The sequence below is a fragment of the Tursiops truncatus genome, chromosome 19 (genome assembly GCF_011762595.2).
Source record: "Tursiops truncatus isolate mTurTru1 chromosome 19, mTurTru1.mat.Y, whole genome shotgun sequence".
Lineage (NCBI taxonomy): Eukaryota > Metazoa > Chordata > Mammalia > Artiodactyla > Delphinidae > Tursiops > Tursiops truncatus.
The window spans coordinates 28,003,272-28,015,003 of record NC_047052.1 but is presented as its reverse complement, the minus strand read 5'-3'; the positions used below and the strand labels follow the sequence as shown (position 1 = coordinate 28,015,003).

Sequence of the window (11,732 nt, the reverse complement as noted above, 5' to 3'; positions counted from 1 at the left end):
GGTGCCACCTGTGGTGGGTGCATGGGTCCTTCTATTTTGGCAGGGCCAACTACTGTGAGTCCACGGGTAGGTGGGGCTGGTCCCTGGCCCCGGTCGCTGCCAGTGGGTCCTGGGGGCAGAGCCGTCCCAGGGCTGGTCCCAGCCCATTGGTGGCAGGGCCATGTGCCAGTGTGGCTGGCTGCTGAGGCTGGGTGGTTTCATGGCTGGTGCTGTCCTGTTGGTGGGTGAGGCTGGGTCCTCGGCCTGCTGATGGTCAGGGCTATGTCCCAGAGTGGCTGGTGGCTCAATCCAGGGGGTCCTTGGACTCGTGCCAACTAGCTAGGGGCCAGTTAAGATTCAGTGCTAATAGGCTAGAGGAAGTGCTCCAAAATGGCACTTGCCAGTGCCTGGGTCCTTGTGGTAGAGCAAGCTCCCGTAATGGCTTATGCTGTCATCTTTTTCTGTAGGGGGTATCCCTGTTGCCTCCTGCCTCTTCAGGAGGCTCTCCAAGATTAGCTAGTGGGTCAGATCCAGGCTCCTTTGAAGTTACTGCCTCTGTGCTGGGTCTAGGAGTATGTGATATTTTATGTGCACCCTTTCCCACAGCCCTCCAGCTCTCCTGTATGCTGGCCTTCAAAGCCAGAGATTCTGGGGGCTGGTCTTCCTCGTGCAGATTCCCCAGGTTGGGGGGCCTGATACGGGGCTCAGACTCCTCACTCCTTGGGGAGAACCTCTTCAACTGTGATTATCCTCCCATTTGTGGGTCACCTACACAGGGGGTGTGGGTCTTCTCTGTCCGTCCTCTCATATTGTGTTTCCTTCTCTGTATCTTAGCTGTGGAAGACCTTTTCTGCTAGTCTGCGGGTCATTCTCATTGATAATCGCTCTGTTTGGTGTGCCTGTTGGAGGAGGTGAGCTCAGGGTCTTCCTACTCCGCCATCTTGGCCACTCCCTTACAAAATGATTTTCCTGAAAATAAGTTACTCAGTGGGAAAAGCTGACTACTGATGGTCAGCTAGTAACATAAGGGTGGGACAACCTTGTCCACCGTCATGACCACTAGGTAGGTGACCAGGCGTTGTCTTCATCACTGTTACTACAGTCACTTCCTTGAACTTCAGGAAAATTTTCCTTTTGACACTCAAATCTCTGGACAGAAATCACGTTGTGTTGGTGCTGCCACAGGCCTTCTGGTGCTCTGTTGTGATCAGGTGATTGGATTCCCCAGATTCAATCCAATTCTGGGACTGGCAGAAGCAGAGCACATGTGGGGAACTTTAGCCGGGGTGGATCTTGGAGGAGAGAGCTGCACTCTTTTTTTTTTTTTTGCGGTACGCAGGCCTCTCACCACTGTGGCCTCTCCCATTGTGGAGCACAGGCTCCGGACGCGCAGGCTCAGCGGCCATGGCTCACGGGCCCAGCCGCTCCGCGGCCTGTGGGATCCTCCCGGACCGGGCTACGAACCCGTGTCCCCTGCATCGGCAGGCAGACTCCCAACCACTGCGCCACCAGGGAAGCCCCTAAACTTTTTAATGTTGCATTTATGTTGGTATGTATTATAAGTGTTCCAGAAATTGCATGAAATTCCTAAAATCTGAGATGTCCTAGTATGTTATCACTTGTAATTCCAGTTATTATCTTAAAATGTTGTGTGTGTCACAGAAATAACCAAATTTCCTTATCAATTGCATTGTAATGAACTCTAATCAGATCTTTAACCATGGCTATTTTAAGTCTTTTGTTATTTACAGGTAGTTATTGTTTTACTCTGATGCTTTTGCAAAAGCGTTCCTACAAAAGTGTTTCATCTTCAGAGAAATTCATAGAAAGGATCCTGACAGGTACTCTAGAATACAGATTCCTGATAACTTTCAGATCATACCACAAAACTGGGTAAGAATTTTCAGAACTCTAAGGAAAAACTAGATTCATAGAATTGCTAACAAAAGATCGAGATCAACAATAATTAATTACATAGGACTAAATGAACTGATAAAGATCATTATAATTTTTGGTGATGACTTTTTGTTTGAAACGTTGCTGGTTCTCTTATGTTTTGTTTTTCCAGATTTAAGGAAACCTGTTTTCTTTCTCTTGAAGCTATTGACAAGTTAAATCAGTTATACCTTAGTGAACAAAGACGAAACCTTTACTTTTTCTCCCTACCCAATCCCTTCAAACTTCAGAAACTCTTGAGTATTCTTTTCATGCCAATATAGTTTGCTGTTTCAGTAAGTTCAATAAGAGTCTGTTCTCCTTGTAACAGAACACAATAACATTGGATAGATTATCAAAGTTTTTTTATTAATTAATTTACTTATTTATTTTGACTGCACCAGGTCTTAGTTGAGGCATGCAGGCTTTAGTTGCAGCATGTGAACTCTTAGTTGAGGCATGCATGCAGGATCTAGTTCCCCAATCAGGGATCGAACCTGGGCCCTCTGCCTTGAGAGTGTGGAGTTTTACCCACTGGACCACCAGGGAAGTCATATATTACCAAAGTTTTGAGTAGAATGTCATATTTAAAAGAGATGTAGGGACTTCCCTGGTGGCACAGTGGTTAAGAATCCACCTTCCAATGCAGGGGACGTGGGTTCGATCCCTGGTCAGGGAACTAGATCCCCCATGCATGCCACAACTAAGAGTTTGCATGCCACACTAAGGAGCCTGCTGGCCACAACTAAGGAGCACACGTGCTGCAACTAAGGAGCCCTCAAGCTGCAACTAAAGAGCACATGTGCTGCAACTGAGCCAGTGAGCTGCAACTAAGGAGCCCGCGGGTTGCAACTAAGGAGTCCACCTGCCACAACTAAGAGCCGGTGCAACAAAAATAAATAATAAAATAAAATAAATAAAAAAATTCCCAGCTCCATTTTAAAAAAAAAAGAGAGATGTATAAAGGCTCAAATTGACCAGACAACTTTAAGGAACTGCTTGAAAAAATCAGCCTGGTACCTTGCTTACAGGGTTCCCAGCAACCTTACCAGGTGAGTAAGGCAGGTAACTTCCTGGCAGACCCAGGAACCTCAAGAAGAGAGGAATTTATCCAAACTGTAGGTATTGCAAGTAAAAACTGATGGTGAGTTCTTGGCCTTAGAGGCTTTTTAATAGTTCAGTCTGAGATTCCTTATGAAAAGTGCCAGTGAAGCAGTCTCAAAAAGAACGTATATGGTCAACTATTCTTGCTGCACTTATGTAAATAATCAAGCCAAATTTAATACAAACAAATTAAGTTTTACTGTGATTATCCTTGGAAAATAAGAAATGTGGATGGTTGTAGAGAGAAAAATTATTTTTGCATAATCCTGATAATTGCCTTTGAGGTTTTGCTATATACCTGTTAATTGGACTGGATCTTGAATTCTTCTAGTTTCCTCAAATATCTGGCTACAAATCTCCAAACTAATGTTTCTAATTATCTCCCACCCTTCTGATTTAGAATCACTAAGAACAAAGACTGCCCTTGGATCTCCTTGGAAGGATCCAGGTCTTCCTCCTACTACCCAGACGGCAGCCAAACTTCAGGAACTTGAACCTTAGATATATAACCCAGAGCTGAAAAAGGCTCCACCTGTCATCTGGTCCTGTACAAATGCTGGAGGCCACCACATCAAATTGACTGGAGAGAAGCAGCTGACATCAAGGTAGACTTCTTCCACCAAAGATGTCGGATTGGGACTTCATACTTTAACTAAATATGAAACCTTTTTTTTCTTCTCTTTCTTTCCTTTACTCTGGCATTGGCCTAGAAAGATGATGCCATTATCCATATCTCCAAGACCATTGCTAAAGGGGGTAAGTTTTCAGACTGCTGGATTTGTCGTTTAAAAAACTCTTATCTGTCCATGATGCCAGGGTCACCCTGGTCCATTTCCTTATCTCTGGTTAACAGCCCCAAACTTGGGAAACCTTGTGTCCAGGCTCTATGCAAAGAAAAGTACATGAGGAAAGGGTAACCAGAATAAAACTGCCTGTGTGGTCTACGGACCCTTTTACTGGCCTCCATGGCTGTCACCTTTCCAATCCTGAGCCAAAAACTTAAATGGGAATTACCAGGAGGCATTCAATTTTCAAGATTTGCTTCCTTTGAAGGAAGGCCCTACTTCCCTGGTTAGGAGTAAATGTAAATGAGGCTGTGATTAGGAACCTCTTCTTAACTCTTGAAAGTATTATGGAATCTGCCACTAAAGCAATAGCTCAGAAAAATTCTGAGACTCTGGCCAAAGTTGTTTTTGATAATAGGATAGCCCTTGATTATCTTTTAGCTGAGCAAGGAGGTAACTGTGCTTTGGCCAACACCACTTGCTGCACTTGGATTAATATTTCTGGGGAAGTAACTTAGTTACATAAGAACAGTTATATAAGATCACTGAGCAAGCCACTTGGCTTAAAAAAGTGACTTCTTCAATAAGTCTTTCTTGGACTTATTTGATTTTGATTGGTTTGGGTCTTAGGGACCATGGCTCTAGAGTGCACTCCAAACATTGAGAATTATCTTGCTAATTACAATCATAATCATTTCTGTGGTGCATTGTATTCTCCCAAAGGTTTTAAATACGCGTTCATACGCGTTCCCAGCTGCTAACGACCACGCAAATGATCTCACTAAGATAAAGACACAGACCTACTAGAGAATGGACTTGAGGATATGGGGAGGGGGAAGGGTAAACTGTGACAAAGTGAGAGAGTGGCATGGACATATATACACTACCAAACGTAAAATAGATAGCTAGTGGGAAGCAGCCGCATAGCACAGGGAGATCAGCTCAGTGGTTTGTGACCACCTAGAGGGGTGGGATAGGGAGGGTGGGAGGGAGGGAGACGCAAGAGGGAAGACATATGGGAACATATGTACATGTATAACTGATTCACTTTGTTATAAAGCAGAAACTAACACACCATTGTAAAGCAATTATACTCCAATAAAGATGTTAAAAAAAAGAAAAGAAGGAAAGAGAATAACCACTTAAGTATTATGAACCTGAAGCCATGACCTGTGACCGTCACGGGGATTAGACAAAAACACGATGAGCTATGGACACCACACAAAGGATCCACAAAAGTGACCGGTAGCTGAGAGTGGTGCTGATGCCTTAGATTTTGATCGCATCTCTCAGTTAAGCCAAGAATTTGATCAAAAGAGGGGAAATGTTAAAAAAAAGAAAAGAAACAACAGACCCCAAATGCAGTCACTTGTGCTAAGCCCTCGTCACCAAATGAAGATTTAGTACCTAACTTAATTGTAGTTTCAACCTTCCCCAGGAATGTAATCTCAACCAGTCAGTCTGGAATTTCCTGGTCAGCACCAGTGAGGTAGTATGCCTAATAGACCCTCTTATCCCCTCAAAGAAGGTAACCCTGCCTGAAATCATCATTTTTGTTTGTTTATGACTTCCTTGTCCTACTTCTTCTCTGCCTTTAAAACCTTTTCTTTTCTGCTTGCTAGATGGGATGCCGCTTGGTTCGTGAATCATTTGAAAAGCCAATTAGATTTTCAAATTTACGAAGTAGAACTTTGTTTTTTAACATGGGATATTATACATGATGGGATTTTTAAAATATTTATTTTTTGAAATACAATACACATACCATAACATTCACCTTTTTAAAGTGTACAGTTTAGTGATATTAGTATATTCACAAAGTTGTTTAACCATCACCAGTATCCAATCTCAGAAAATTTTCATCACACCTAAAAGAAACCTTATACCCATTAGGAGTCATTCCTTATTCCCCTCGTCCCCAGCCCATAGAAACCTCTAATCTACGTTCTGTCTCTATGGATTTGCTTATTGTGAACATCTCATAAATAGAATCATACAATATCTGGCCTTTTGTGTCTGGCTTTTTCCATTAGCATACTGTTTTTAAGGTTCCTTCACATTGTAGCAAGTATCCGTACTTCATTTCTTTTTATGTCTGAATAATATTCCATTGTGTGGTTAGATCATATCTCTTTGTCCATTCATCAGTTGATGGACATTTTGGTTGTTTCCACTTTCGACTTTTTTGAAGAATGCTGCTATTTGAGTACAAGTTTTTGTGTGGACATATTTTCAATTAGCTTGGGTATATACCTAGGAGTGAAATTGCTATGAAATACGGTAATTCTAAGTTTAATTTTTTAATTTTTTCTGAGTTTAATTTTTGACGAACTGCCGAACTGTGTCCCGAAGCAGCCATAACTATTTTATAACCTGTTTTATTTTCCTTCACAATGGATCATGACTGTATTCCCTTGTCCGTATGTAGAGGTATGCATCTCTAGTTTGAGTGAATGTGTAGTATTGTCTTAGCCAGCTAAGTATCAATATCACAGTGTATTTGGAGAATTCTCTTTTGGACACTTAATGATTCAATGAAACAGGCTTTAAGCATCCTCCTTGCATCCCCATCAGGTAAATGACACTCTTCCAGGTATACCCAGAGCACTTTGTATCCCTTTATTTTGGTGCTTTCACATTGCATAGCAAGCCACCCCTTCCCCCATCTATCTTATCTATTACATGGTGAGCTCCTCTGGGCACTAGAACATGTCTTAAATTTATCTTTGTATCCATACTACCTAGCACAGAGGCAGGCATTTGATAAATGTTTGAAGAATGAATAAATAAAGGGAATAATGAATAAATGGAAGGATGGATGGTTAGAGCGAGGGATTATGAAGAGATGGAGTTCCTTTACTATAAGAACATTCTGTCCAAAGATCCCTGCGTGGAGAGGTAATGAATTCCCTGACCCTGGAGGTGTGCAACAGGAGGCTGAGTTAATTGGCAGGAATATTGAAAAGTTAATCCAGGCATCAAAAGGGAAATGGGATGAAATTTAAGATGCTTCCAAAGTGGAAAGCATGGAACTCTATGAAATAGAAGCTCAGGGAAGCTAAGAGATTTGCCCTAAGTTCTCCAGCTGGGCAGCTGTGGAGCTAGGAGTTGCTCTGAAAGTTTTCAAGTTGTTCTGAGGACCCCAGGCCAAAGCCTCCCCTTGTCTAAAGGCCTCTGTCTGCTTGTGTCTGCCTTGGGTAGCCCACAGCACACTAAGGTTAGAGTCCAGGAAGGGAAAAACACTTATGAAACAAGTTGTTGAATGAGTAGGTGGCTATCTGTAATCAGAGAGTTTAATCCAGACTCTTTTGATAAAAGAGGGTAAACTCTGGGAGGGCGGGGCTTGGAGGCGCCAACAGCCGCCCATTGCATCTTTGGGAAGGGGAAGAGCTTTTCTGTTGTCTCTTCATCAGGCTATTGGGTGGCGGGGGCAGAGCTGGGGGTGGGAGCTGGAGGGGGGCAGGAACTGGGGGGTGGACTCCTAAGGCCCTCTATGGGCACAGAGACCTGCAGGCCCAGAAGTTGCTGTCCTTCCACGATGTGGCTTCTTCTTCTGGTCCTGACCTCCCTCGCCACTTTCACGGCTTGGGGTGAGTCCTTCTGAAATGCAAATAGCGGGAGCATCTTTGGAAATCTTCCTGGGGGACAAGGTAGAGGAGATGCGTACAGGGCAAAGGAGTGACAGGCCGGGTTCTGCAGTAGCACGTGCTGTCAGGACTCTGAGTCTCTGCCCAGACAGCCCCAGTGACAGGAGACAGAGAGGAAGGTAACCGGGCTATGCCACGTGCAGGAGGGCAGCCAGCTAACCTCGCCCCTGGCAGTTGAGGACTTTGGCAAGCCCCGTGTATCAAGGCAACCCCTTGATTATTAGTCCAGATATTGCCAAAAGTGGGTTAGCAGAATATTGATATCCACTCTGGAGTCAGAGTGTGTGGGTTCGCATCCAGCTCAGCACTTAGTAGCTGTGTGTTCTTCGGCAAGGGATGTCCCTTTTCTGTGCCTCAGTTTTGCATTTCTAAAATGGGGGTGACAACTGTATCTACCTCACTGGGCTGTTGTAAGATTGAAATGGGTTGTTGTTTCTAAAGAGTGCCTGGAATGGAGAAAGAAAAATAAAGTAATTCATAAATAAAGAGGTTGTTTTAAGATATAGTATATTAATAGACAGTCTGAGGTGTGGTAAGGCCACGGATCAGGAGCCAACTGCCACTGAAAAGATAGTTTGTTACTCACAGCTCCCCAGAGGAGGGGGCGTGACACCACCATGGTGGGCCACAGGTGAGGCACCGGGTGCATCAGGAGGCAGAGGAAGGAACGAGGAATTGGGCGCAAGAACCTTTATCTTGGTTGCTGGGGGGAAGGTAGACGTGAAGCAGAATAAGCAGGTTTGGGATTGGCAAACTAGCCAGTTGCAATGGGCTCTGGGGCTTAGGGAGTTCCCACAGTTGTCAGGTACTTGGCCTGGAGTGATTAGGGCAGGATGATAGTGGCCAGATGTGGAGGGCCTGGTAGAGAAGGTAGTTGGGGTACAGGCTCTGGCACGCTTGATGGGGAAGTTCATTCCTATCATTAGGGATTGGCGAACTCTGGGAGGGGCAGTCCCTCCAGAATCAGCAAGGCCCCAGATGTCAAGGCATCAGAATACAGAACATAAAAGACCTGGTTAATACAAGGGTGCGGCAAGGGACCTCAGAATGCATCTGTGCCATTTTATAGGTGGGGAAACTGAGACTCAGAGAGGGAAATGTACATGCCCAAGGTCAACCGGAAAATCATGCTCTGAATTCTATCTCTAACTCCTGAGTCCAGAGCCAGTGCTCTGGCTGTCTGTGCACTGACAGCCCAGGCTCCACTGGGTTTTCTCTTCTTCCTGGGCCTATGACACTGTGAGAGGCCTGGAACTGAGGGTAAGAGCAGAGTAAGAACCAAATTAGGGGCAGATTATTCCCTCACTGCTGTTTACCCCCTGGCAGGGCCATGCCAGTTCTACCTTTAGAAAGTCCATACTTTCTAAATGGAGGCATCCATTTCATCAGTTCCCTCATCTGTAAAATGGACATATTAATGTCTACCTAGCAAGGCTTTTGTGAAGATTAGTTTAAAGGAACTGGAATGCCCATGTAGCACATAGTAAGTGCTCAGTATACAAACATTACATATAACACAAGTGGTAACTGCTGCTGTTACCAGTATTGCCTATACCTCTCAGCCAATCGCCCACTTTTTCACCCTTGCCATTTGGACATCTGTCCACTTCATCTCTCTTGAAGGTTATCATCGGATTTGTCCATAAGACCAAATCTGGGTTATTCTTTTCTATTCTGGCCACATACTTTGAGAGAGAGGTTGACCTTGTGTCTATATCTAAAGGGGAACAATTGGGAGGATGAGAGGCTGGAAATTGTTTCCTGTTAGGATGCTTAAACAAACTGAAGCTGTTGAGGACGGACAAGAGAAGACTTGAGGGATGGGTATGAACATGGGTCACTAAGGCTGCCTGTCACATGAAGGTGCAGGATGTCCCAGAGCAGGTAGGACCAGGACTGATGTGGCAGCTTCAGGGAGACGCATTTCAGCTCAGTGAGAAAGAACTGTCTGCTCCACGAGAAGGGGACAGATAGAATCTGGGCCCATCTCGCTCCCTCTGGATGACCGTGCTCAGAGCCAGCAGAAGGGGCCTCTTCAAGCTGATTGTGTCACTCTCTTTTACTCCAGTATGGTTCACTGCTGCTCATTTACCCACTAAATAAAGGCTGAATCACTGGCTGGCATTTGAGACCCTCCCAGACATGAACCTGTCTCATCCAGGGTTATGTTCCTCCCCCATTACTCTTCCTGACCCAAATGGGCCAATCGCTCTTCCTCAGGCAGGTCTTGCACTTTGCTGTCGCAGAGCCTCACCTCTGCACAATCTCATCTCTGTTTATACCTTTAAGCACCCTCTTCCACCTCCCCTTGTCACTCCTTCCACTACTGCAAGTCCCAGCTCCAAGGTCACTGCCTCCATGAAGCCACCAGTCAGAAGGCCTCGCTCCCTCTTCTGTCTGCTATGGCACCTTACTTGGTACGTCTCTCAGGACACGGACCACTTTCTTCCCAGCAGTAGGGTCAGGTATGTATGTGGCTCATCCTCCACGTAAGGCCAGATTTCTGAGAAGAGCAACCTGCTCTTGTTCATCCTCTCATCCAGCGTGCAGCTCGGCACCAGCGTCCAGTGATTGTTTCTAGATGCTCCTAAGTGTGGAAACTGAATGCCTTCTTCATTCCCAGTGGCTCTTCTTTTTGCATTTATGTCTTATTTGATGCTGTTATACCTCCAATTCCAATTCTCTCCTTCAGATAGCGCTGTGAGTTAGGAAGGACAGTTAGCTTCACTCTCTCTTACGTAAGAAGAAACTGAGGCTTAGAGAGTTGAAGAGACATTCAAGATCACGTGGCAAAAGTAACAAAATTCACCCAGAATCCAGTTCACACCTTCACCACTGACATGTTCTCATTTCCTCTCAATGTCCAGCAGGGCAACCGCCCTCACTGCCTGTTGTGGACACCGCGCAAGGCAGAGTCCTGGGGAAATACGTCAGCTTAGAAGGTTTTGCACATCCTGTGGCTGTTTTCCTGGGAGTCCCTTTTGCCAAGCCCCCTCGTGGATCCTTGAGGTTTGCTCCGCCGCAGCCTGCAGAACCATGGATCTTCGTGAAGAATACCACCTCTTACCCTCCCATGTAAGTCAAGGTGTGACTTTGGCATCTTCCAGTGGGGATGTTAGCCTCAAAGGGATGCAGGAAGGAGCCAAGGCGATCCTCTGAGTGGCTCATACTTTGTTCTGGAATCCTAAGATATTGTAGATCCTTACAAACATTTCAGAACTCTCACAGCATTCTAGAGCCATTTATTCAACAAATATTTATGGAGCACCTCCTGTGTGCCAGGCGTGTTCTAGTTTCCTGGGATCCATTAGTGAACAGAACAAAGATCCCACCCTCATGCAGCTTGCATTCTAGCAGGGAGAGACACACTGAACAATATGCAAAGCAATAGGTTATGTAATATGTTAGAGTAGGATAAGTGCTTTGGAATAAAATGAAGAGTTGAGCAGGTGAGGGGGATCAGAAGTAATGATTCTATTTATTCTCCTGTCTTGAACTTTGTTGTAGTTGGGGAGTGAGGTGGGCCAGATGTGTAGGTGGGGAGTCTTTGGGGTGTTGACCAGTCAAGTTCCCAACTCCCAGGTGTGACTGTTACCTAGTAAGGAGCAGAGCACTGGTTGGTGTATCCTGGTCACTCTGGCCATGTTGGGCAAAGATGTTGAAGTCATCCCCCAGGACACCTGGGATATCTACATGCATGGATTCAGACCTTTTTCATCTCAGCAAGGCATTTCTGGGAATTTCTAGGGGCCTGCCTCTTCCTGCTTTTTTCTTTTCTTTTCTTGTCCTTTCCTTTCCTCTTCTCTCCTCTCCTCTCCTTTTCTTTCTTTTCTCTCCTCTACTCTTGCCAATCCTCCCTTCCTCCCTCCAACTCTCCCTTCTTTCTTTTCTTTATAATATTCACTGTTTTTATTTCCTGATTGCAAGTGTAATACATACTTATTACAGAAATGTGAGGAAGTAAAGATAAGAAAATGAAAATTATATATACTTCTACCACCTAGAGAGAACTGCCATTCGTATTTTAGATTCTGTTTTTGTAGTCTCTTACCAATTGCATATTTTATCCCTTAAAATGTAACCACATAAGATTCTGCACACAATTCCAATGTTTATTTTCTTTTTTCCACACCAACACGCAATTCTCTGACACCAGCTGGGTGTCCTACAATTCAACTCAATTCTGACACTAACCACCTGGAGACAGCATCATATTATATGGGTTAAAGGCTCAGTCCCACAATACTGCCCTCCGTTTCAGATGATATCTCAAGTCCAAAGT

General features: G+C 44.8%; 1 protein-coding gene across 3 annotated transcripts in view; it reads left to right on the top strand.

Annotated features, from left to right (window-relative positions):
- Positions 1-1,427: 1,427 nt before the first annotated feature.
- Positions 1,428-11,732, top strand: part of LOC109550730 (liver carboxylesterase-like) — a 41,080-nt gene continuing 30,775 nt past the window's right edge. Inside the window, exons 1-3 of one of the 3 annotated variants that reach the window (XM_073795565.1) lie at positions 1,428-3,623; positions 3,729-3,774; positions 10,318-10,525. The gene's annotated coding sequence lies outside the window, so the exon portion shown is untranslated. The remainder of the gene's footprint in view (positions 3,624-3,728; positions 3,775-10,317; positions 10,526-11,732) is intronic. The other 2 variants (XM_073795567.1, XM_073795566.1) reach the window with 2 other exon arrangements.